The sequence below is a fragment of the Anas platyrhynchos genome, chromosome 18 (assembly GCF_047663525.1).
Source record: "Anas platyrhynchos isolate ZD024472 breed Pekin duck chromosome 18, IASCAAS_PekinDuck_T2T, whole genome shotgun sequence".
In the NCBI taxonomy this organism is placed as follows: Eukaryota; Metazoa; Chordata; class Aves; order Anseriformes; family Anatidae; genus Anas; species Anas platyrhynchos.
In genome coordinates this window covers 142,645-168,888 of record NC_092604.1, presented here as the reverse complement: position 1 = coordinate 168,888, position 26,244 = coordinate 142,645, and the positions used below count along the sequence as shown (strand labels likewise).

The 26,244-nt window shown below is 46.3% G+C and overlaps 1 pseudogene; it reads left to right on the top strand.

Annotated features, from left to right (window-relative positions):
- Positions 1–3,191: 3,191 nt before the first annotated feature.
- The window catches only part of LOC139999027 (ubiquitin carboxyl-terminal hydrolase 42-like), a 28,186-nt pseudogene continuing 5,133 nt past the window's right edge, over positions 3,192–26,244 (top strand).

Below are 26,244 nucleotides of genomic sequence, written 5' to 3'. Positions count from 1 at the left end.
AACACTACTGCTGCCAAGAAGAACTAAAACCTCGTAGTTGGCTGCAACCCAACTGACGAGTGAGGCAGAGGAGTGAATAAGTGGGGAAAGAAATGGGCCTCAGCCATTCCTATCGGTATTTGGGGGTTCTCCCAGTGATTTCATCCTGCATAGTGACTCAACACCACCCCCACCAACCTTTTAAATGGACTTTAAGTCGATTCGAAGATCAACAGGTTATTGCAACCCAGATAACATCGGGGGGGGCCAAGCTTTACTTCTACACTATGTCAGCTGATCTCGAGGCCCTGATGCTGGGAATATATGGGATTTTATTTCTGCCCAAGTTCTAACCTGGGAAAGGGGTACTGTAAATGCCTGAATGTGTATTATTGTGCATACCGGGGGTGTGAAACCATTGCTACAGACTGGACACTCGGGGCTGGTCAGGATAAATTCTTACAAGTGGGATATGGGCTGCAAGGTTGTAACCGACAATTGGATCCTTGTTACAGGTGGCGAGGGCATGGTATAGGGTATACAGGAACCTTCCACGGAAATAAAGAAATTTGCAAGGTTCTGTATATAAATATAACAAACTCAGACGATACTAGCTGGGTACTAGGGAAAAATGTCAGATTTTACTAACATGGAACAGATAGGGGAGGACTCATACCAATAAAGAAGGAAAAACCCGAGACTTCCAAGGTAGTCGGGCCTAATAAAGAGTTATTAGGGGAAGGTTTGGTTGTCCAGACTGTAAAGATACCTGGGACTGCCCAACCTACTACAGTGTTTTCTAATAAGTCAACAGAGTTATCCTTACCCACACTGCTTCCAAGCATTGTGAAAAAAAAAAAAGAAAAAAAGAAAGGGGTTGTACCCGAGAGTAGTATGTGGAAAGTTATAAATGCTAGTTTCCAGGTACTAAATCGAACTAATCCTGAGATAACTGAAGGGTGCTGGCTATGTGTAAGTGTTAAGCCCCCATATTATGAAGCTATAGGAGATATGGGGAGGTCTGAATATTCAAACGAGTCAAATCCTTCCAAGTGCAGTTGGGGTCAGGAAATTGGGATAACTTTGACTCAAGTTATGGGAAAAGGTAGATGTATCGGCACAGTTCCAAGAGATAAAAATGATCTGTGCCATGCCACTGAAAAAAAAAAAAAAAAAGTACCAAACACACAAATGATTAATTCCTGCAAACAACACTAGGTGGGTATGTTCATTGTTGAGAGTCACTCCTTGCCTATCTTTAAAATTGTTTAACACATCTCACAATTTTTGTGTACAGGTGGTCATTATACCAAGGATTCTATACCACACTGAAGAGTATATGTATACCCATCACACAGTGGCTGAATACCATCTGGTAAACATCATACTGGGGTGGTAAGAGATACAATGACTAAATTGCGGGAAGGATCAGAAAAACGCAAAAGGGAAAATGAGGCTCCTCAGAATTGGTATGAATCCTGGTTTAATTACTCACCTTAGCTTACTACACTGCTAACAACCATAGCGGGGCCCTTGTTGTTACTTATATTAACACTGACTTTTGGACCATGTATATTCAATCGAGTAATTGCAATTGTGAAAAGACAATTGGAAGCTGCTCATCTTATGCTTGTGTATGCTAAGTATGAATCTCTTGAGCAGGAGGAGGACGACGCAGAAACTTTGATGCTCAGCAAGAAAATATTGCAAAAATTCAATGAACAAAATATGTTAGAAAAAGAAAAAGGAGGGATTGTGATAAATTAGTAGGGGCTTGTTCATTGTCCTTGAGAATTTAAAGAATCTACTGAGGAGATAAGGTTTCACAACTCACGGCATTGTAACATGGGGACAAATGGGGAAGGAGGGTTGGGTAAACATCTTGTTAAATCCTTGTTAAAACAAGGATTTTGTAAGATACCACCCACCCACCTCAAGACATCCTATTTTGCCCCCACCTGAACACAAGCACAACGCATGATCACCGGAGGAAGAATAACGACCCCCAACAACAGACTGCGCAGCCTCAGAACAAGTCTCGACAAGTCGACAAGTCGACAGGTCAAGTCTCAACAAGCCAGAACTTGAATGCTCTAAAACAGCGACACTGGAAAGGGGAAGTTGCGTGCTGTGGTGGAGCGGAGACTCCCCAGCCACCCAGCGCTGTTTTGCTTGTGTCTGCTTACTTGATTAATAAAATAATTTCAATAGACCAGAAAATTGTGTGGTCTAACTTATAACATTAGGGGTGGCAGCTTTTTCCAAGACTGACCTACGCCTGGCACCTAATCTGCGTTTCAGTAGACGTACAGAAGGGAACAAAGAGCTGTGTTGTTAGCACTGTATTTAAAAAGCTACCGTGAAGAAGGTGCCTGTGTTGAGCGGACAACAGGAAGCTTTCATTGCATCTCCAGGCAAAGGAGAGGAAAAAAACATATCACTGAGGCAAAAATGTGTTTCTTCTTATCCACTTCAAGACGATGTTGAAAACCTGGTATCCTAAATGCATCTTTACCTATGGAACCACAGTCAGCTCATTGCATTGCAACTGGAAAATTTCATACTTAAAAGGGAATGACAGGCAACGAGGAAGCAGGAGCGTTCCTGGCATCAAAACTTTTGCTCTTCGAAGTTTTGGGCAAACTTCTCCCCGTTATTAGTCGGGAGAGAAGAAGACCTTCACAGTTAAATATATATAAAGGCGTAAATCTCGGTTGTACATGAACAGCTGTCACAGCTAAGGGTTCCCAGAAGCCCCATTCTGTTTTTTCTGACTTGGGGAAAAGATCAACTTTTAGCGTCTGAGGCAAAAACATTGCTAAAAGCAGCGGTATGTGGAAACACAGCGTATTGAAGAGAAGTACGTAGTGGGAGTTAAAGCAAAACGTAGACTAAGATATCTGGACACGTACTGAAGGAAGAGCTCCTCTTTATTCAACTTGGAGGTGGAAAAAAAGGGGGTTGGGGGTGGGTTTTTTGTTTGTTCGCTGTTTGTTTGTTTTTTCTCCAAAGGTTTTGGGGGTGTCCCAGCCAGCCCCGGAGGGCATTCCTCCCTCAGCACCGGGCACCTGAGGGGAACTCGGGGCTGGAGAAGAAGCCGAGGTCGGGGAGCCGGGCGCCCTCAGCGCCTTTATGCCCTGAGCCGAGGCGAGCCGAGCCGGGCCGGGCCGGCCGCCGCCTGCCGGGCGGAGCGGCTCCGCCCCGCTCCCTGCCGGGGGAGGCTGAGGCACCGCGGCCCGCCGCTGCCTGGCCCTGCCCGGCTCTCAAACCCTCCCGGGGACGGGGCGGGGAGGCTGCGAGGCTCCGGGAGGATGCGAGTGGGCGCCGCGGGCTGCGAGGCGAGGGCCCGGGCGGCCGGCGGAGCTGGGACTCGGCGACGGCTCAGCGCCCGCCCCGCCGGCAGCGGACGACTCCCGGAGACGCAAAACGGCGGCGGCGGAGGAGGAGGCAGGCGGCGGGGCTGAGAGGAGAGGGGGGCGAGGCGGCTGCGGGAGGCGACCCCAAGCGGCCACGGGAGACCCCTGGGGAGAAGGCGAGGCGCTCCCCCGGCCGGCCCTGAGGAGAGGGGCGGCTGCGAGCACCCCTTCCCCGGCTCTGTGAGGGGGGAACGGGGCGCGGTTGGGCTGTGACAGAGCCGGGGGTATGGGGAGCACACGGGCAGGGCGAGCAACTTCGCTTTCCGTGCCTTGAACCGGGACGGAGCCAGCCGAGACCGGGCTCCCCCCCCCTCTATATATACACACACGCGCTCGGTGTGGCGGTGGGAGGGGAGCGGGGCCATGTCCCCAGCCCTGCCGGGGGGTTTTGCGGTGCCGGGGGTTTTTGCGGTACCGGGGGCCGCCCTGACGCCCGGCTGACCCCCAGGTGCTGCGCGGCGCTGGAGATCGGCAGCCGGCGGGGCGAGGCGCCTAATGGAGGCGGCGGCGGGGCGCTGAGGGAGCGGAGAGGCTGCGGCTGTCAGCGCTGCCCGGTAGGTGCTGGGGCTCCCCGTCAGGCTTGACGGAGGAGTTTGGCTTCGTTGAAGGGTGAGTCAAGGCTGAGGTGGCGGTCCCAGCCGGGACAGGCGCCCCAGAGAGCGCCTTGGGGCTGTCAAAGTGCACGGCGATCCGTGCAAAGGGGGCTTTGTTGTGGAAGGCCTGAGGTGAACACGAGCAGCCCGCTGGAGGGGGAAAGGAGAGGGGAGTTTGGAAAGCTGCGCTGCTGGTGTTAAGCAGCAGCCTGTGCTGTGTTGGTGTTTGCTCAGAGGGGTTTCACGCACGAGGAGCTGGTGGGTGCTCTGAGGAACCTGGTCCAGCTGTGGAGAACAACCTGTATGAGGCAAACCCCAGGACCTAAATGCCATAGGCTGTAAGTCCAAACCTCCCCGAACAAGCAGACATTATGTAGAAAACCCATTTGTTACCGTCTTGAAACATTGCCAGCAAGGCAGCCTCTGCCAGTTACGCTGTTAATTGGGTTCTCCGGAGCTCGTTAGAAGGAGGTGCCATTTTTTCTAAACGAGGTGACTGCTAACTTCAGGCTGGCAGTCCTACTAGCTTTCCTCAGCCAAAAAGCCCTTTGCATTTCCGTAAAGCACCTGTGCACTGTGCTTGTTTAACAAAGACAAGTTTGAGACATAACACTTGGAGGTAGGGCACGCATTCTCTTTGTGAGGCTTTCCTACTCCTTGAATGCTTCTTGTGGCTCTCCTGGGCTCTCTCTTCTCTTGCCAAGCCCTCGATGACCTGTGCCTGCTTCAGCTGCATCCAGCGCTCCGTTTGCTAGCCGTAATTGTCGTCATTTATCTCTGCTGGTTATTACTGGGAAAACCGATGTTTATCGCTGCGTGTCCACGCGTCCCTGGAGCCTGTTAGAGCTTGGTTTTGAACGGTTCTGCCTTTTGTAAATTTCTCTACGCTGAAGAATTTCTGTCAAGTGATGGACTTTGTGCTGTTGTTAGGATTCCTTTTGTTCCTAATGTACCAAAAAGGCTGTTTCCTTGGGTCTTTTGCTTCCCTTAGCAGTTTGTGGTGTTTCACTTAGGCTTATTACTATCCTTGCGCTGTTTTCTCCCCAGTCACTTACAAAGCCTGAGGGACAGGATTAATTTTTTTTTAATCTAGTTACCATTAATATAAATGATCTTTTTGTTTGGATGTGACTTCTGAATTCATAACAGTCTTACTTCAAAGATCTATGACTGGTTTTGAAGTCTGATGCTTTTTTCAAGTTTGAGTTGAGAATTTCTTCCGTCTTTATGGAACTAACTTCTAAAGCAGCAAGTCAGTGTAAACTGTTTTTCTAGTTCTGCTTGCAGGTAATAAATATAACCGAGGCATACTCGCTTGTGGCTGAGCTCTGGCCAATCTCTATTTCTATGGTCAGTTTCGCTTTGTGTCTCAAGGCTGAAGTCTAGCTGAGAATTCCCCTGTGCCAGATGCAGTCTTTTTGTATATTATGAAATTAGCCTCTCTAATTCTGAGAAATCCTGAGCCTGTTGCAAAATTGACAGAACGAGCTCTTTGGGGTCTGTTTAATAGAAGTCCTACGTGATAAGTTTTGGGGTGATGAGGGGAGGGGACATTCTGACCACATTTGGCGCAGTGCAGGAGGGCCTGGACGCGCTGTTCCCTTCTGTGAACTCACGGTCGGTATTCCCTCTCCGTCCTGTGCCAGAGACGTGAGGTCACTGATCCATAAATGCCCGAGATGGTTTGCCTCGGAGTTGCCGGTGACTTGTAAACAAGTGATGCAATTTTCAGGATAGCACGGTTTCCCCTCCTCCCTTTGTTTCCTCGCTATTTCCCAGTCAGGTACCAGTATCAGTGTTCAAGTCCGGCTGTCGGTTGTATCACCTTTGCCGAGTGTGTGCTCACAGGAATCCAGTTTTGTGGTGTTATTAATTAACTTTCTGACACTGTCACATCAGGCACTAAAGGTGCTTCCTCCTGCAGTCTACACAAGGGATGTGATGACTCAAGTTTTCAACATCTTTATTGTCATTGGTAGTATTAATTCTGATGTTCATCTTTTATTGCAGTCCATCATGTTAGTTTGGTTTGGTTTCGGTTTGGTTTGTGGTTTCGTTGTTGGTTTTTGAGGTAGCTCAGGGCCTCCTGAAATACTCCAACCACTCTGCTGCATAAATAGTTGTTTCTTTTTCTGTGGAGATGGGAGCCACCAAAAATGCCTCCTTTCCTTATCCTGTAGCAGCCAGATGGCATTTCGTAACGCTGCGCCGTGCCTCCCTTTGGCTGATGGTTCATTTCCAGTTCTCTTGCCTTTCTGAGAGCTGGAAGGAACCACACCAGGACCACTCACCTCTTTTCGTGTACCCTTCAGAGTGCAGTGAGCTGCAAGGTGTTGCATAAAGCAGCATCTCTGCTTCCAGGGGATCCTTTCTACCCAGCTCTGGAAGTCAGCCCAAAGGGAGCACACGGCTGCTGACGTGGGAGAACGTGAAGGGAAAAACAGGCAAGAACTCTGACCACGTTGCTACTAGCTCTTAGAAGACCTTGGAGATGGATCATGGAGAGCTTAACGATGCAAACATGCTTTGAAAGTTTGACTTCTGCTTGCACCTAACAGGTCCAGAAGAGCTCACTTCCAAAAAAACCAACAGGCTTCCAGTTGTGTTTGGAGCCGTTCCAGAAAGCCACTTGGTGTTGCAGGTTCTCGTTGGGTGCCTTGGCCTTCTTGACCCACAGCTTGAAGCCGCTGCTGGAGCCAGCCTTGGAGCCAGCAGGGAGCTCCTGAACTTTGTCATGGTTATGGCAAAGGCTGCAGGTGTTCAGCGCCCTGAATCTGGAGAGCATCTCTCAAGCCACATATAGTTTGTGAGACCAGAAAGAGCTGCCGGCTTATGTTGCAGGAAGCACGGCCGAAAGCACGACAGACACACAGTAGAGTCAGATCATGCTCCATTTTATTGCCCGAATAGCCTAACTTTTATAGAGAACTTAACAGGGGTGGACAGTGTTTCACACAAGATTATTGGTCAAAAGCACTCAGACAAACAACTGCAAGAAAACAACCCCACCTGCAAGAAAACAACCCCCTTGTGATTAGCAGTCACATAGACCTTGTCCTTGAAGCCAGCTACTGGTGACAATATTTTTCTGAATCCCTCAATTGGGCGATGTGGGAACACTGTCATGGGAACTTCTCATAGTTGCCCTGGTAGCTTGGTTTGCTCAGCTACAGCAAGCCATGGGATTTTTGCTGTTTCAAGAAATCCCTCAACAATTCCCCCTTCTTCTTTTGAGCAAACCAAGCCTGACACAGCAGTTTTACAAGTGACTCTTTAGCTATACTTACAACGATGATTACTACCACCATAAACCAAATCCTTAATCCCCTTGTGACTAAACCCAGCAACCATCTACACCTTGTTTCAAACAAGTCAGTGAACCATTGATTGAAAGGATTGATACCATACTGAATCTTTCTCATATGCTCTTTCAGGAAAGTAATGGATTTGTGAATTGACTCATTATGATCAGAAAGGTTTAAACAGTACATTCCCTTAAAGTCCTCACACCCATTCCTTTGAGCCAAAAGCAAGATGTCAATAGCAGCTTGATCCTGTAAAAGCAGATGTCGCAGACTATTTTGATCTGGTAACATCTCCTCAAGTATCTCTGTCGTGGCATAGGCTTGCCTCTTGGCCCAGCATACCAATTTTTCTAAGTTGTTACGTGCGGCCGCAGATGCCACCCCAGGCACTGAAATTGCTAATGCCGCTCTAGCTGCAACCCCACACAATTCAACATTATCGTTGCAATCCGATGCAAGCAATGCCCATTTATGTCTGGTGATCTCACGCAACTGTAACAAGCTAGGAGCAAATACAATGAGTTTATCTAAGTAACATGGACATCTGACAGCATTTGCAGGGATACCTTGCCAGGCCCCATCCCCACAAATCAGAAGCACATCAGGAGGTAAGGCCAAAGCTGCACAATTGTTCCAAACACTGTAGCTGTTACCCCTTGTCTCCATGCTACAAACCCCTAAACCCTGCTTAGCAGCGTCATTGTAATCACAGGTGTTATTTGTGTTTTTGTACCAGTATGGCCCTTTCCCGGTTCCTGTAGCAGGATTCACCTGATAGCCACGGCTACGTTCACATTTGTAGCCACCTTTCAGGTTGATACAGATTTGACTACAGATACCAGGGTTTTGACATTCATCAATATCTCCACAGTTTCTCTTGTCTACAAACTCAAACCCAGATGGACAGTCACATTCATGTATGTTGCATTCCTTCAGGGGCTCATCACCCCAGTCCTTGCAGTCTCTCTGCTGGTTACACACTTTATTGATATCTATGCATTCTCCACTTCTGCACTTGAATTTGCCAGGTCCTGAGCACTGAATAACATCATTACAGTTTGCTTCATCAGTGCCATCCAGACAGTCTCTCACACCACTTCACTGCCTACTCCCATGGACACAGTTCCCATCTTCACATCTGAACTGGTCTGGCCTGCAGGTCTGAGAAGGGCAGTTAATTTCATCACTTCCATCCTTGCAATCAGGATCTCTGTTACAGTCTTTTTCACCATCACATTTCCAGGACACCAGGATACACTGGGTTGACTGAGGACCACAGCTGATTTCATTTACCTGGCATGTTCTCATATAACACAGATCAGCAATCTCATCAGACCTATTTTCACAGTCCGGATCCCCATCACACTGCCATCTGTTTGGCACACACTGACCACTGTTGCACACAAAGTCAGATTCAGCACACGTCTTCTTCACACAAGCACTCTCATCACTGCCGTCTGAGCAGTCTTCACATTTTGCTCTAGCACTGTCGGCAGCAGTGCACAGGCAGGTGAGGGCGAGCAGCAGGCAGAATGCCCCACAGCGCGGCAGTGCCTGCCGCCGCCCTGCACCTATGTCACTTATGCTACTCCTATTACCCGTGCTAGTAGTGTCAGTGGCATCCTCCTGGTACCGTTTCTGTCTTTGCCGCCCCTTACTCTCCCCCTTTTCTTTTTGCCACTGACCATTCACCACAAATGGATAAGACACATGATTACTAGTTAGGAAAGAGAGTGTAACGTCTGCTATACGGCTGCAGGCAGTGCCGGCTGCAATCCTAGAAGCTGTTTGTGAACGAGCCTGCCGGTGGTCATTTGGCAGTGTAATCTGCGTCTCTGCACTCCTGCTCTGCAATAGAGCTAAATCGTCATTAATAGTCCGTAGACTGAGGCAACCCCAAGGAATGTTATCCAGAAACATAGTTATAACACCGATCTGGGGACGAATAGTCTTTTTTGCATTGCAAGATAAACCTCTTATAAAAAGAATGCCAAAGAGAAGCAGCACAGCCGCCGCTGCCTCCATGGTTACGTCAGACAGGCTGCAGGGTCCTGATGTCCGCCCCTCTGCTCTGTGCCGACTCGCCACACGGTGAGGGTCGGCTGCCGTTGTCCACTGATGTCTCTGGTCTCCCGTAGCAGCTCGATCTCAGATGTCCCGCATCGCACCGTGATCACGTCAATTTCCCGCGGCCCTCTGCAATTCCACGTCCCGCCGCAACTCCGTTTCCCGCGGCCCTCCGCAATTCCACGTCCCGCCGCGACTCCGTTTCCCGCGGCCCTCCGCAATTCCACGTCCCGCTGCGACTCCGTTTCCCGCGGCCCTCCGCAATTCCACGTCCCGCCGCGACTCCGTTTCCCGCGGCCCTCCGCAATTCCACGTCCCGCCGCGACTCCGTTTCCCGCGGCCCTCCGCAATTCCACGTCCCGCCGCGACTCCGTTTCCCGCGGCCCTCCGCAATTCCACGTCCCGCCGCGACTCCGTTTCCCGCGGCCCTCCGCAATTCCACGTCCCGCCGCAACTCCGTTTCCCGCGGCCCTCCGCAATTCCACGTCCCGCCGCAAAACCCCGTTTCCCACCGTTTTCCGCGTCTCTCAGCGGGAGTACCGCGTCTCACCGTGAGGCCTGTGTACCGTGTTTCCTGGCCGGTGTCCGGTCTGCTCAAGCGCCGGTCGGATGGGTGCTCCGAAGTCCCGACGGCGCGGCGAGATCGCGGCGCCGCTGGTCCCAGCGCCACCAGTCCCAGTGCCGCTGGTTTCCTGTTCCCCCTGCGTTCCGATGTGCCGGTGCTGCTGGTGTCCCGCTGCGCTGCGATGTTTGTCCCGGCGAAGCTGCGATGTCCTGTTCAGGTCCTGTTCAGGTCTCAGCCTGTTCGGGCGCCATATGTTGCAGGAAGCACGGCCGAAAGCACGACAGACACACAGTAGAGTCAGATCATGCTCCGTTTCATGTCTGATGACAGGTCAGGATGATCCATGACTGCTGTCCATAATCGGTCGATGAACTTGGCATAAGATTCACCTTGGGCCTGGTGAACTGAAGCAAATGGAGGAGCTTTCTTTTCCCCAGGGAGGGCAAAAAGAGCTCGTAGGGCAAGCTGTGCAGCTGTCCGATGAACAATCTCAGGGAATTGCAACTGAAGCTGAGGATCGAAGTACGGGCCTGTTCCTGTTAGCATTTCAACTGTGGTGCCATATAGGGGGTCTCCCGTCTGACGCGGACGACTCGCTTCAATTTGTGCCAACTGTAGCCATTCTCTTTCAAAAATTAACAGTTGAGAGGGAGTTAACAACAGGTGTGCTATGTTTTGGCAGTCGAAGGGACACATCAGATCTGCCTGGAAGATCCAATGAATTATCTGTCGTGCTGCTTGAGAGTGTAATCCATAATCTGTTACTGTTTTCCTGGCTTGTTGTAGAAGCTTCCAATCATGTGGCATCCATGACCCGGTGCCTTGTCCAGAGTCGACAATAACTGGACATGCCAAGGAGGAGGAGGCGTGCCAATCTCCGTCGAGGATGGCGTCACGTATGATACGCGACCACCTGGTTGACATCGGTGTTGATGAAGCCGGGGTGGCCGATAGCAGGGGAGAGACACCCTGGGTGGATTTATGGTCCCCTGGCGGCGGCGCGGATGCCGGGGGCCTCGCATCGAGATTTTCCGGCGCAGGAGGTGAAGAGGGCAGGTCACAGGCCGCATCCGCACCGGGCTCGGACAGTCCCTTAGCAATAGCTGCAGCCGAATCCTTTATTGAAGAGGTCATGCCTCGAACCGGGGTCAGCATAGGATCCACCGGAAACAATTGTGATAACGAGGTGTCGGATTCCGTACTTGATGTTTTAGGGGCCCCAGACTGCACTGACAAAGCCTGCGTCGCTGCCATGACAACCTGGCGGTCGGCCTTCAGACCGTTTAGGGCATCAATCACCAAACGCCAGGTTTTACATAAATCCTTATCAAACTTCCCATTCTTGGTAGATGTCTGCCATAAACGGTCTCCTATGAGTTGCCACTCATCCGGGCTAAAATTTTGGGGGGTCTCTTTCAGAAAGCCCTCCTTCTGGGCCCAATTTACCAATGATTTAACCTTTTTCGTATTGCAAGCCACGCCTCTCATAGTGAGAATGTTAGAGAGAAGCTTCACGGCCGCCTCCGCCTCCACGGTTACGCAATCTCCGCCCCGCTGTTGCTCGGTGACGCCTCTTATCTCCCGTAGCAACCCGACTCCGGACGGCCTGCGTCGCACCGTGATTACGTCAATTTCCCGCGGCCCTCCGCAATTCCACGTCCCGCCGCAAAACCCCGTTTCCCACCGTTTTCCGCGTCTCTCAGCGGGAGTACCGCGTCTCACCGTGAGGCCTGTGTACCGTGTGTCCGGGCCGGTGTCCGGTCTGCTGAAGCGCCGGTCGGATGGGCGCTCCGAAGTCCCGACGGCGCGGCGAGATCGCGGCGCCGCTGGTCCCGGCGCCGCCGGTCCCGGTGCCGCTGGTCTCCTGGTCTACCTGCGTTCGGATGTGCCGGCGCCGCTGGTGTCCCGCTGCGCTGCGATGTTTGCCCCGGCGCCGCTGCGATGTCCGTGCTCGGCTGCGATGTCTGCTCCGGTGCTGCGATGTCCTGCTCCGGTGCGATGTCTGTGCAGGTCCTGTTCAGGTCTCAGCCTGTTCGGGCGCCATATGTTGCAGGAAGCACGGCCGAAAGCACGACAGACACACAGTAGAGTCAGATCATGCTCCATTTTATTGCCCGAATAGCCTAACTTTTATAGAGAACTTAACAGGGGTGGACAGTGTTTCACACAAGATTATTGGTCAAAAGCACTCAGACAAACAACTGCAAGAAAACAACCCCACCTGCAAGAAAACAACCCCCTTGTGATTAGCAGTCACATAGACCTTGTCCTTGAAGCCAGCTACTGGTAACAATATTTTTCTGAATTCCTCAATTGGGCGATGTGGGAACACTGTCATGGGAACTTCTCATAGTTGCCCTGGTAGCTTGGTTTGCTCAGCTACAGCAAGCCATGGGATTTTTGCTGTTTCAAGAAATCCCTCAACAGGCTTATAATGAGTGCTCTGACTTAGGCGCACGGTTTGTAGAGGTTTTAAGGCGTAGTGCATGAGTGCCAGGCTCCTGTTTGGTCACTGGGACAAAACGAGATCTGGGAATGTTGGATGTCCTAAAAAGAGTACAGGGGAGACAACCGGGGAGGAGATGTGGCTCTTGTTGGCCTTGTTTAGCCCCCAGCCCCTCTACACCCCACAAACCTTAGTTACAGCTGTGGGCTTCTGCAGAACGTCACAATGCCTAGTAAATCTTCGGGATATACTTTAAAAGCAGGAAAATACTGTGTTGGTTTCTTTTTTTTTTGTATACATAGGGCAGCTGCCAGCAGCAGCACCTGCTGGAGTCGAGGGTGCCGAGCAAGGCAGGGTCGTGTCCCGAGCAGCAGTCACAAGGGGAGCTGAGCGGAGCCCGCCTGAAAACTCGGGGGGTTTCTGCTTCTTAGCAAGCCGAAACACAGCTCCCCGTCCCCAGTACTCCTCGCTGTGAGGATGAGGACTGAGGAAGGCTCACCCTGCCTGCAGCTTCTTCAGTTCTTCGTGCGGGGAACTCTTGGAGGAGCCAGTGCCTCTGGAAAGAAAGCACCTGTTGGTACTGTGGGCATCTGAGCGTGATGCTAACCCACGCAGCGCTGCCCCTTGCATCTGACAAATGTTTTACAACTTCAACTTCTTTGCAGGTTCTACTTAAATTTGGTGGAGGAGGCTGTGGCTGAGCAGAGAACTAATTTGTTATTTCACTAACTGGAATAATTTACAATGGAAAGAAGCTTTTTTTAGTTAAAAGTTGTGTTTCTGATTACAGCTTCCGGTATTTTACCTTGCAGTCCACAAACACTCTTCTTAAACTTGATTCCTGACAAGTCGCTTTTCTCAATTCTCGCGTTCTTGGACTCCACCAGGGGAAAAGGAAGGCCCTGCTAATATTGCTTGGCTGTTTCCTTCCGGAGGAAGGAGGGGAGAGTTGAGAAAAAGAGGAATGAAGTAAAATGAATTTACTCTTTGCACACGTGCTGAAAGAATAGGCAGGTGTTCTTGGGAATATCTCATTTAAATCTCTGTGTATGTGTTTCGAGAGGATGCGTCCTCACTTAGAGGAGCCAACATCCCATTGCTGGACCTAATCCTGATGGGGCTGGCATCTGAGGGTTACGCGGGCTGCTCCCGGCAGGGCTCTTCCCACGCGGGGAGGCCGAGGGAGTCGGTCGAGCACTGCTCCGCTGCCTGGAAAGATTCAGTCATTTCCACCCAAAGCGAGGAAATAAAAAGCTTGGTCAGCCATTTCATCTGGAGATACCCCGCCCTCCTCCAACAAATACGAAAAAGGGAAAATGTAGGCTTGGGCCCTCACATATCCCAGCAGTTTGCACCCATTCGGGCGATGCGATTGGGGTCGGGGCAGGCAAAATAGAAGTTACCTTTATTTTTTTTTTTAATTTCGGCAGAGGAAGTTATAAGGTTGATGTTGCCCCTTTGATATTTGATTTAACCCACTGACTGCCCGGGAAGGAAGGAGTCTGTTTAGTTTACCTTTGTCCTAGATTCAGTTTTAATATCTCATGTTTAAATGGGGGAGGATCTTTATTCTTAATGATTCATGCCGCCTCAAAGCACAGTGGCTTCTACTTGTGTGCTGCCTTTCCCACTGGGGGATGCAAACACAAGAACAATCATTTCAGACTCCTCCTTCAGTTTCCAAGAGAACCTTAGCTGCTCAGGGATAGCTCTGAATTTTAAAAGCATTTTTTTCTTCCAAATTATGTATTGATTGCACATAAAATAGCAGCACCGTAATATGCAATTTCAAACAAATGCACGGGGGTGCTTGGTTGCTTTTAATGCTCCTCCTTTATTTTTATTTTATTTTTTTTCCTCCAGCAGAAAACAAAAAGTGGATTCTGTTCCCATAAGCCGCTCTTGCAAAATCCGCACAAACATTTATTAGTCTAGACACAGAATATTCTCAGCCGGCCTCAGCCTGACGATGGCAAAAAGAAATAAAAATAATAATAATAAAAAAAAAAAAAAAAAGAAAAGGCAAGCTAATATTGTACTTGGCTGTGAAAAGGGAAGGGGGGAATCATGCCCCAGGCTAGTGAAGCTGTAACATTTTGCTGTGGCTGCCTGCAGCAACAGATGCATCTCATTCCCCTGGGCTTCCAGTCCTGCCTTTTCTCTTCTGCTGAACTTGGCCGCTCGCAAACATTCCCTGTGAGTACCACACCCCGGGCTTCTCCTGGACGCTTTTGATTTGATTGAATGATGGCCCCAGGCATGCTCCTCTTCACCAGGCCTGCTCTTGTGCCCCAGAAATCATGTAGCGAATTCATTGATTGGAAAACGTGCAAAATAGGTGGGATCTGGGGTGACTGGTAGAAATCAAAAGGGTTTGAAATAGGCGATGTGACCGCAGCTTAAACCTGCAGGAAGGGAGCATCGACCCGAATGGTTTATCTGAATCTTCAGCTGCAACTTCTGTAAATACCAGCTCCTTCTCCTCGTTTGCTACCATGGCAGTTTGCAGACTTTTGCTGAGTTAAAAGGACAAATCATAGTTGTGCGCGTTTGTTTGATCAGGCCTTTACCTCAGTGCTCACGTTCTCAGACTGCTGGGGTTTTATATTTTTGTCATTTTCTTAGAAAATGGCGAATGATGCATATCCCGGCTTCCAGATGATTAGTTCCTGTTGCTCCCAATTTGTGTCAGGCTGCGTTTGGTTGGAAATGAAAATGTAATTGCAAATTCCCCTAAACAGCACAACATGTCTGTGGTATTAATTAAAGCACTGTAAATACGTAGAATATCTGAGAATGCATTCCTTCAAGCATGGCCGTGTTTTTTTAAACCTACAGAGGAGGCAAAATACGGTATTTAGGCTTAGTAGATGTTATAAATGGCTCAGGATTCAAATTAGGATTAAATAAAAAAATAGGATTTATTAAAAGAATATAAAGGAATAGAGGTAAGCAAACAGCGCTGGGTGCACCGGGAGTCTCTGCTCCACCAGGAAGCACACCAGTTCCATCAAGCAGCTGATTTTTATGCACCTAGACTAATACATATTCATTACTACTTCTAAAAAAATAGATTATTATAATTAGCTTCCGGGGTCCAGTTCCTCCTACTGGAGCATGCGCATCAGTCTCCTCTGGGGGTCTCTAGGGGTCTTTCATGCTGAAGGCTCGTAGTCTTCCTCTCACCCTTTGTACTTACTCGGCACTATTCCAAGTTTATGGAACACTCTCTGTACACTCTCCACAGGTCTTGTCTCCCAACCGTCCTTCAGCTTCTTTTTCCTTCCTCTTAATCTCTTGGCCCCCCCTGGCCAGATACCAAGGATCCACATAGTATCTCATAACAGTCACCAGCAGTCACCAGTTATTATCAGTTGTTCTGAAACTTCCAAACAGGTTGACGACTCACGAGCAATTAAAACATTCTTTCCCAGCTATTTACAGTCATCTACATAACATCTATAGCAGTGTTAAATCAATCTCGAAGAAGACAGAAAAAAAACCCTGTAACTGTTAGAACTAGAAGTCAGGAATAACAAAAGCAAACAGGTTCATAAATTTAAGGAGTGTTTTCTGAAGACGTGATAAATTGACTGGAATGAGGGGGAGGCTGGGGCACACTGCATCTGTGGTTCAAGAATTAAATTGCCAGTGCAGGGCCCAGAGGCAGACAGGATTCAAACAGAATTATTCTTTATGGACACAAATTTATGGACACGAATTGGAATTGTTAAAACATTCCTCAGATAGATGAAATGTATTGCTTCTGTGGTGGCAGATCCGTGTCTTGAGACTTTAAACCTGGTGGATCTCGTGCTCGAGCCTTCAAAGGAGATGTTACATAGACAATAAAACGTCCTGCTTTTCGGGGAGGGCTCTCCTTAGGTCACTCAGAAAACGCCTTCAGTCTTCACTCACTGCAGCATTCACAAAGTGAATGCCTTCCTGTAAGGTTAGTCACCGATGGCCACTCATTCCATGCTTTCACTAAGAAAAACCTTCGCAGCTTTGAATCTGAATTTCCTGCCCCGCGTTTAGGTGAGCCTGGAGCGGCGTCAGGCATTGCTGGGCTCCTCGTCCGGCGGCGCTGGTGAAGTGAAAGATGCCAAAAGTGAAGTTTGACAGTGAGCTCGGGGGCTTGTGCTGGCCCGGTGGCTCTCTAAGCCCCCGTGTCTGAGCAGCGGGAGCATCCGAGCAGCACAGGACGGAGCTCAGCAAGAGGCTGGGGTCAGGGCACTGCTGCAAATAGCAATGCTTTGCTGGCTGCAGAGGTTAACCAGGTACGCAGCGCTGTTTTACTACATGGTGGAGACCTACGGAGAGTGTTTCTGCCCTCCTTTTTAGCTGAAAAATCCCCAGATTCTAAGGGGAAAAGGAATAGAAGGGACTTGCGGAGCAATGTTCTAGTGAAACCCAGCCTTCCTAAAGAAGCCTGCCTGAATAATTCCTGTGAATAACAGACTGTTCAGCTATTTCCTAACATAGAAACGGTGCTGACTGCTTCTTCAGAGTAACATAAGTTAGTGATGCTACTGAAATAGTTGTGGTTCAGACGTAGATCTGATTTCTCCTAAGCACGCTGAATTCACAGCTGTTGATCCTCCAGAGGAGGCTTTGCAATTGAACACCTGGAGAATAGGTAAATTTCCCGCTGCTGTTCTCCTCTCGTTTTGTTTTGTTTTGTTTTGTTTTTCTTAGTAGCATAGGCTTAAGACTCTGAAGAAAGAGGCTGCTTTTTTTCATTTCCAACACTGGCTGTTCCTCCTGAGCCCCGCCTTCTATTTTTGCAGTCACAGGATATGTGAATGTAAATTCCTGGGAGAGAGGTAGAAAACTCTGTTTCAACTGGTGTTTTTTTCGGCTATGTAGGGAGACCAAATAGGGTGGTTTTGAATCTTCTGGCTCTTATTCAGAGCAGCAGCATGTGGAGGGAGACAGATGCGTTTGCATTTTTAGTGCAATGGGTTCAGAAGCACAAGGGGAAAAAACACTTTCTCTGGGAGCTGGAGAAGGTGTCCTAATTGCAGGAGAGGTTTCTAAATGGCATATCTTTGCGAGTGTTCCTGTAGTCCGGAGGTTTTTGTTTGTTTGTTTGCCTTTGGAAGGTTTTACTGTTAATCTTCACATCCTTCAGCAGAAGTGAGAAATGTGATTTTATTTTGTGCAGTGTCACGGACCCTCTGAAATCTACTGGGAAGGATGAATACCTCGCACAGTACCAATGTGATGACGGTGGAGACAAGGAGAAACCAAGAAGATCAAAAGAACGTGACCTCATTTCAAAAGAAAACGTTTTGTACGGCAAAGAGTCTTCTGAGCCTGGTGAGAAATTGCGGCAAACTTCCTCTCTCAAGTGTGACACTGAATGTAGCTCTAAAAAGCTTTCCTCCTCATCTATTGCAGAGAGATGCCAAGGTAGAAAGGACAAGACTAAAAACACTGAGAAAGAGCATTACCAAAGCAAGAGGGAACATGCTCCTAGTGAAGAGAAGGAGAGTCAAAAAGCAGGTCCTTCCAGCGGCCAGGTTCAAAAGGCGTCACGCTGGAGCTCCGAGTTCGGCAGCATTCCGAGACCGTTTTGGCGGTTGTGGAGACGGCCCTGGCTGAGGTGGCTGCTGCTGTTGCTGCTGTCCCCTCTGTCCTCGCTGTTGCCGCTGTTGCCGCTGTTCCCGGACCTTGGAGACCTCCGGCGGCTCCCTGTGACAGGCCCTGTGGCCCCGGGGAGCTGCCCGCCGCCTCGTCGGCCAGCCCGGCAGCAATCCTGCCAGCACAGAATAGCTCACTGCGTTTCAGGGTAAAGTGACGATTAATTTCTATTTCCTGGCCTGGGTGCTGCTTCCTTCTTTAAGGAAGCTTCAAGGTTAAAGGTTAAGCTCAGTTATGTCAGGGCCCAAGTCCGTTTCGTGAAGGGGCTCTTGTACGAAAGCTTAAGCTGGGATTGACTCTCTGCTAAGCGGAGGCCAAACGTGTACCTACTGAGAAGCAGGTCCTAAGTGATAACGTTTTCTAAAGAGACTGCTAAACACATCTGAACAGTGCTGCTGCAGAACTCTGAATGGGGGGATAGCAACTGTCTTAACTGATCTGGAATCTTGAGTTTACTTTTCAGTGGACAAGAGGTGTGTCTCTCAAGGCAAACAAAGAGAGGAGTAACACCCGATACTCATGTCAACATAAATTTATGCTCAGAGCGTAGGTGTAGGAACAGCATCGGTATGTATATGGAACATCGGGAGAGGAAGCTCTGTCGGTATTTACAGTTTTTCTACTACCTTGTCAGAGAGACGTTATCTCCACATTAGAAATGGATGTATTTTGAAAAAGTGGTGGTGGATCGGATTTCTTCTTTCTAGTGTTAATATTTGCTCTTGAATCGTACTTAATACCTGGTAATGCCTCAATCAGTTGTCAAAAATAAACTTAAAAATGTGTAAGGCTTATCTCATTGGTCAGTATAAAGATCAAGGCCTTTCCTTTTTTCCTTTTCCTTTTCCTTTTCCTTTTCCTTTTCCTTTTCCTTTTCCTTTTCCTTTTCCTTTTCCTTTTCCTTTTCCTTTTCCTTTTCCTTTTCCTTTTCCTTTTCCTTTCTTCTTCCCCAGTATTGTTTTTCTGTTCTCCTTCTCACTGCAGTCTTGATTTTGTTTCTTGTCCCTTAAATGTGTTTTCAGTGTGTTGCTGAAACATTTTCTCTTTCAATCCAAAAAAAGGAGCTGTCACTGGTGAAGATCGGAGCTTATCTGAAAATCCCTGAGCCCAGGAGCTGTCACCTTAGTCTTCCAATCGGACAAGGACGACTTCATTTCTCGTGTAAATGCATTTTTCAGGTTTGCGTATTGTTTTTTCAGGAACGGGAAGTGTGTATAGAATGGATTTAAAATCAATCTTAAATGTAAAATGTCAAGGGAAAAAAGTTCTAGTTACAACCTCTGCACACAATTTGCCAGCTGTGGGACTAGGAGTTTTCTTATTTACTGTGTTTTGTTTAACGTGTGTGAAGTTTAATGGATAGCAATCAAGGCGTGCTAGAAATCTGAAAGCACTTTATGCTTTGTTCTCTCAGTCATTTTGGTATAACAAACTAGCTTATGTTTTAAACCCTCCATTAGGTTAGTGGTTTCCCTACAGGTAACAAGTCCCTGTGTGCTACAGTAAGACAGTAACAAAACATGAAGTATAGAAGTTCATCCTGTCATTATTCAGCTTCTGCCTACGGACACACAATTATGCTTATTTAAAGCGGTATCACCTTGAAACCTAATCAGCATTTTAAAAAGGACTTTGTAGCAGTTATTGGCTTTTGTCCTGGAGGGCTGAGGTTTGTTTTGTTTTGTTTTACATTCAGCATTTCCGTTTCTAGCTTACATTCCCCTGTTGTTTTGCATGAGGAAAACGTGCAACTTTACAAAGCAGAACGGAAAGAGCTGCTTTTTAGTCTAACGTTTCAGTTTTTTGTAGGAGTTTTAAATGTGGTAGGAGTAAAACACCAGAAGTACTGCTGCCAAAGTTCTATTCAAACTCGTATTTCTTGGAGAAGCAGAAGAAGCCCAGGGAGAAATAAATTTGCAAACGTGCTCTTCATGCTCTCCTTTCCCAAGATTTCTCTGAGATATAGCCCATCCTCTGTGGGTTTTGAGGTATATGGTTCCCAGGAGTGAGAAGGAGGGCCAAACATCTCTCTTCTTGGATCTCAACATGCCAGGGCTTTAGTGTACTGCCACTTACGGCTCCGCTTTTTCACCTGGAAAAAGCGACCACATGATGTAGACTGAGGAGCTCTCACAAATTAACTTGCTATCACAAAGTGACGCCCAGAAAAGGTGTATTTAAAAGCTAGGCTCATTATAGAATAACAACAACCCCCTCATGATTGGTGCAGTAGAAAGTGAGGTAGAGGGCGATCCCTGGAAAGACAGAAGAAAAGGAGCAGTGAGTTCTGGGTACCTTTGTGCACACAAAACAGAAAAGCGCAGGCAGTGAAGTAATAGTGTTCCGTTACTAACGCCAGCAATAGATAATTGCAACAATTATCTATTAGATCATAGGTAATAATTAACAGATAATTGTGCAACTCTGGAAATCAATAAATAACTGATTCCCCTCAGAGAATGTCTTCTACATTTTTATATTAAAAAGACTCCAGAGTTGTAATGGATTAAAATCCTACGGAAGTGAAAGAAATGGCATCAGCCACTAGTTCTGCAGAAGCTAAAAGTAATACCGATAGAGTTTAGATGGAAATTTTCACTTTGTGTGTTTAGTTTGGGGATTCTTTTTAAATCATTCATACCAGCGATTTAGTTCTTAAGGCTGTTTCTTTGAGATTAAGTGACAGGACTTCTGCTACTCTTTTCTTCTTGGAATGCTTCTTGATATTCTTACGTCAACCAGAACTTCTGTCTCTGTCGCAGATGTCAACAATGACCGTAGTTAAGAAGCCCAAATCTTCAAAGTCTAAAAAGCCCTCTTCAAGGCGGTCTGGCAAATCCAAGAAACCAAGTACTAAAATACTGATGTCACGCACCGCAAACTGGGGCCAGATACCGCCTGCAGAAGATTCAAGCCAAGTCTCTGTGGCCCAAGGACGTGGAGGTGCTATTTACTGTAGATCATCTGAAAAATCTAAGGCTTTTGCCCCAAGAGATCTAAGTAAGTGTGAGCTTTATCCTGACTCCATTTTCTTCAAAGCAAAAGTAGAAAATGCAGTTCTTACTTGTTGCACTGATAGAGAAGGGGACTAGTGTGAACAAAGACTTCAAAAGCAAATCCCCTGAGGCAGCTGAAGTGACTGATGTTACAGAAATTAATTTTGATATATTTACAGTCAACAGAGAAATCTGGGGAGCTTTGTGTAATGCACAGATTCATCCATGTCTTTTCCGTTTTGCAAAGAAAAGTGTTTGATTGTTGCTATTCACAGCTTCCATTTTTCACACGTTTTTTGAATGATAACATTGCTCAGGAAAAGATCTGGTATCTGTAGGGGTACCGTCATTCCTAGTTACTACTTTTTACCTTTTTTCCGTATAATTTCAAGTCTAAGCTTGTGGTTTAAGTTATAATAAGGAAAAAAACAGTCGTTGAGTTAATCAGGTTAAAGATTATAGATGGAGAGGAACTTGGCATTAGGTACTACAAACAGAATGGCAGTTAGCCTTGCCTTAGAAAAATTAAAATGGTTGACGAAAGTTGTTTGTTTTTTTTTTTTTTCCCCAAAACATTGTGTTGACCAGCCAATTTGAATTTGGCGGTATTAAAGCTGTCTGCAATAAGTTTTTCTGGCTGCGATTGTAGCTAGCTCCTCTAGGTGCTCCTGCAGAATAGTATTTTTTTAAATACCTTTCTTAGAAACAAACAAACAAAATCTCTTTTAAATTTAACTTTCTTGCAGTCGTTAATGATGGAATTGCTCCACCACAGAGCATTCTTTTTCCACCTGAGAAGATTTGTATGGATTGGCGAGAAACACAAAGTGTTGGAGTTGGCCTGTACAATCTTGGCAACACATGTTTTCTTAATGCTACTCTACAGTGTTTGACCTACACACCCCCACTTGCCAATTACATGCTTTCTCTCGAGCACGGCCAGTCATGTGAGTACTTTCTAACAGTATTTCAAATCTGTTGGACAGCTGTGAAGGTGAAAGAACAGCAGTGATTCTGAGACAAACTTATTTGCCTGATTTTACCTGTAGAAGCTGGCTTTGAGCACTGTATTAGCAGTGGGCTCCGAATAGCATATGGAGTGCAATTAATGCACTATGTTTGTTTAATGAATTTATTTATGTATTTATTTATTTATGTATTTATTAAAGGATCATTTATTGCTTCGTGGGAATAATGAAGTGCATTGGACAGTAATGCATTTAGTAGTAATTTTAGAGAGTAATACATTTTTCAGCCTGTGGAGTTCACATTCCTGTCAGCCTTTACAAATGTGACTTTGCAGTAGTCTTTTAGATTTCTCATCACAAAATGCATTTGAATACAGGCTTAGTGGATATTTTTATTCTGTAAAGTTGTGTGAAATGAAATGTTACAAGACTGTTGGGACATTGGCATCTTGGGAGAATAGAATGTAGCAAGGAGAGTGGATATCGTATCTATAGTTTAAATTTTACTTAGATGTTTGTTTGTAGTTATGGATATTTTGCTGGACTGGGATGCTTTCTTCTTTCACTCTTCAGGTCGTGAACAAGATTTTTGCATGATGTGCACAATGGAGACTCAGATTAACCAGGCCCTGCGTTGCACTGTTGATGCCATCGAGCCTACGCATGTTATCAGTAATCTCAGTCGTAAGTGGCTTCAGATGTGTTTCTTTTCGATAGCTTGTAATCTTCAAATACTTATTTGATGTGTATAAGTGGTTTTAACACTAGAAAGAAGAGAGATTTTAGAAATACAAGAATGATTTCATTTTTAAATGAGGTGAATACTATCATCTTCTTCTTTAGGAATAGGACAACATTTCCGTTTTGGCAGTCAAGAAGACGCACACGAGTTCTTGCGCTATACTGTTGATGCTATGCAAGAAGCGTGCTTGAATGGAAGCACCGAGTAAGCATAAACAAGTTCACTTTCATACATTCTCTAGCACCTTCTAGTCCTTTATTTACTATCAAAAATGATCTCTAGCACCTTTTAGTGCCTTATTTACAATCAGCAATGAAAGTCTACATCATCCTTAGTTTTCATAAAACTCTTTGAAGAGTTAACTGTGCGCCTTAAATCTTCTGAGGTCTGATTCTAATTTATTTCCAGATTGGACAGATCTTCTCAAGCTACCACCATCATTCATCAAATATTTGGAGGATTTCTAAGATCGAGAGGTACTTTAAAAAATATTCCTGTCCTTAGAACTGATCTGTGTCTTTTGTCGGTAGTAAAGCAGTCTGTAGTTTGTCTAAAGTAGTATCTGTCAACAACTTGAATTTGGACAGTTAGTCTCCTTCACATAAGGTTAAGCATTTATATTTTGCTTCCAGTGAAGTGCTTGAATTGCAAAGCAGTTTCGGATACGTATGAGGCATTTCTTGATATCGCTTTGGATATAAAGGTAAGATGTTTTCTAAATATAATTCATGATGTTTAAGTACATGCCTAACTTTCTAAATTAAACTTGTTTACCTTAAAAAACCAAACCACATATAATGTTAAAACGTAAGAGCTTGGTGGTGCTAAGGAAGTGGATTGGACTTTGTCCGTCTGTGGAACCCATGTAAATAGTCTCCACATTTGCATTGGGTTTAAGGGGAAAGAATTCTCTTTCTGCAAAAATTATAATGCTGTCATACTTCTCTGTTGTTCTACCCCAATGTACATCTAATTGTTAGACTGATGAATTTGTCCCCAGTATTGATGACAAAGCACACTATAGATGCTGTCTAGGCTACTGGAAAAGTATTTGTTCCGAAGTCAAATGACTTCCAGGTGAGGTCAATGCTGAGCATGCTCTTTCTGCCTCCTTCTTCACAGTGCTCATAGTAGATCGCTTGAGTATGTTAGTAAGATTCTCTTATAAACCACTAGTACGTCTCTGGAATTTTGAATTTACGGTGACTTTACGCTCTTCTTTCTCGCTCCTCTAGGCGGTTTCATCTGTTACCAGAGCTCTGGAACTCTTTGTGAAACCTGAAGAGCTGGGTGGAGAGAATTGCTATAAATCATAGAATCATAGAATCATAGAATATCCTGAGTTGGAAGGGACCCTTAAGGATCATCAAGTCCAACTCTTGACACCGCACAGGTCTACCCAAGTTCAGACCATGTGACTAAGTGCACAGTCCAATCTCTTCTTAAACTCAGTCAGGCTCGGTGCAGTGACCACTTCCCTGGGGAGCCCGTTCCAGTGTGCAACCACTCTCTCTGTGAAGAACCCCTTCCTGATGTCCAGCCTAAACTTCCCCTGCCTCAGCTTAACTCCGTTCCCGCGGGTCCTGTCGCTGGTGTTAATGGAGAAAAGGTCTCCTGCCTCTCGACACCCCCTTACGAGGAAGTTGTATGTAGCGAGTAAGATTTTGACGAATTAGGTCTTAATCCTAGATGTCAGTTTTATATGTTGCATGACTCTGTTGGACTACCTCTAAACTTTGGATCTACTTACGAGTTTTGTGGAAGTTTATAAAACACTTGGATTTTTGTTTCTTTGGAGGGGGGAAGTCTTGTTCAGAGGCATTCCCTATGGGTTTGCAATTCTCTGGCTCGTATTTTGCCATCAGAATTCAAAAAGAGATACTTTTGTTCTTTCTATTTATTAGCTCTCGACAGTACTTTTCTTGATGTAAACTGCCCAGTTTCCGTTGTTCTCTGGGCTAGTGGCTAATTTTCACTGCTTACACTGTAGGTCCTACCTTGGAGCGGGCAATGTATCAAACTGAACTATTGTGTTTCAAAGGATGGCAGACAGTTTCAGTGTCTTTCCAGACAAGCTCAGTACATGAAGACTTCCTACTGTTAAATGTCTCCCTCCTGTAGAATGACCACGTGCTTCTGTTGTATTTTTGATGTTGATAGACGACCCATGTTGGAGATTATTTGCAATTTCTAGTCCTGGGGACCAAGGCCTTCTTGTTCCACTTTCATTATTTGTATTTCCCTTGAAAGCTGAAAGAATGTATTCAGGATTGGAGTTCAAATAACCACTTTTGTAGACCAAGAAATGGTACCTTGCCATCCAACCTGGTAATACCCTTTCATGAGAGATTCCTGTTCCCGCTATGCCCGGGGTTTTGGGAGAATTTACCTTCTTCACTGTATTAACAAACCTGACACGCAGTGCATGGGTTTATGAAAAGAAAAAAGACCAACCTATTATGCAAGTAAATGTCATTCAAATAGCATAGGCATGCGTGAGACATTAAAACGAGTTTGTTTTGGGGGCGAAAAAAGAAGATGCCTTCAAACACTTATCTCTGCTTGTTTTTAAGGTGTAAAAAGATGGTTCCTGCATCCAAGAGATTTACCATACACCGTTCTTCCAAGGTTCTCACAATATCACTGAAAAGATTTGCAGATTTCACAGGTGGAAAGATCAACAAGGTATATTTACCACTGTAATGCAACTATATCATCGTGTAATGGGACATCCCCCAAAGCTGAAAGTTGTTAATATTTTCAGACAATAATTGTAGACTAACGACTATGGCTTATTCTTTCTCTTACTATCAATAAAGTTCCCGCTTGACAAGAAGCATATGCTTTCCTCTGAGAAGGCTGATTCATCAGGAAACAGTTCTCTGCAACTTCTAGTCTTCAACATTGTTTATGGGAAGACTTATTTGTAGTGAATCAAGAAATATCTTCTAGAAATATATTCTAGAAATAAATTCTAGTCTGTGTTTTTTGGAAGTGTTTTTCTCTGGCTAGTCCACGAAGTACTCTGGGATAATTTTTCTATCTTCTTGGTCTCTCTTTAGGAGGTGAAATACCCGGAGTATTTGGACCTGAGAGCCTACATGTCACAGTCAATGGGAGAACCAGTGCTCTATGCCTTATACGCGGTGCTGGTACATCACGGTGTCAGCTGTCACTCAGGACACTATATATGCTATGTAAAGGTAGAAGTCAACAGCATTTCTAACAGGGTAAAGGTTGTGCTGGCAAACCAATGAAAGCGTGACTAGCAGCTACTGTTTCTAGGGAAAAAGATTTCATTATATTTTTATTTGACACGTGTGTATTTTGTTCCTATCCGTGATTTCATTTGGAACACGTGCAATTCACCTAAAGAAATGGTTGTCTTTATTTGCAGGCTGGTAATGGACTTTGGTATCAGATGAATGATGCTAAAGTAGTCCGTACTGACATTAAGAGAGTTCTTGGTCAGCAAGCTTACATACTTTTTTATATCAGGTAATAACAAATCTTAACATGTG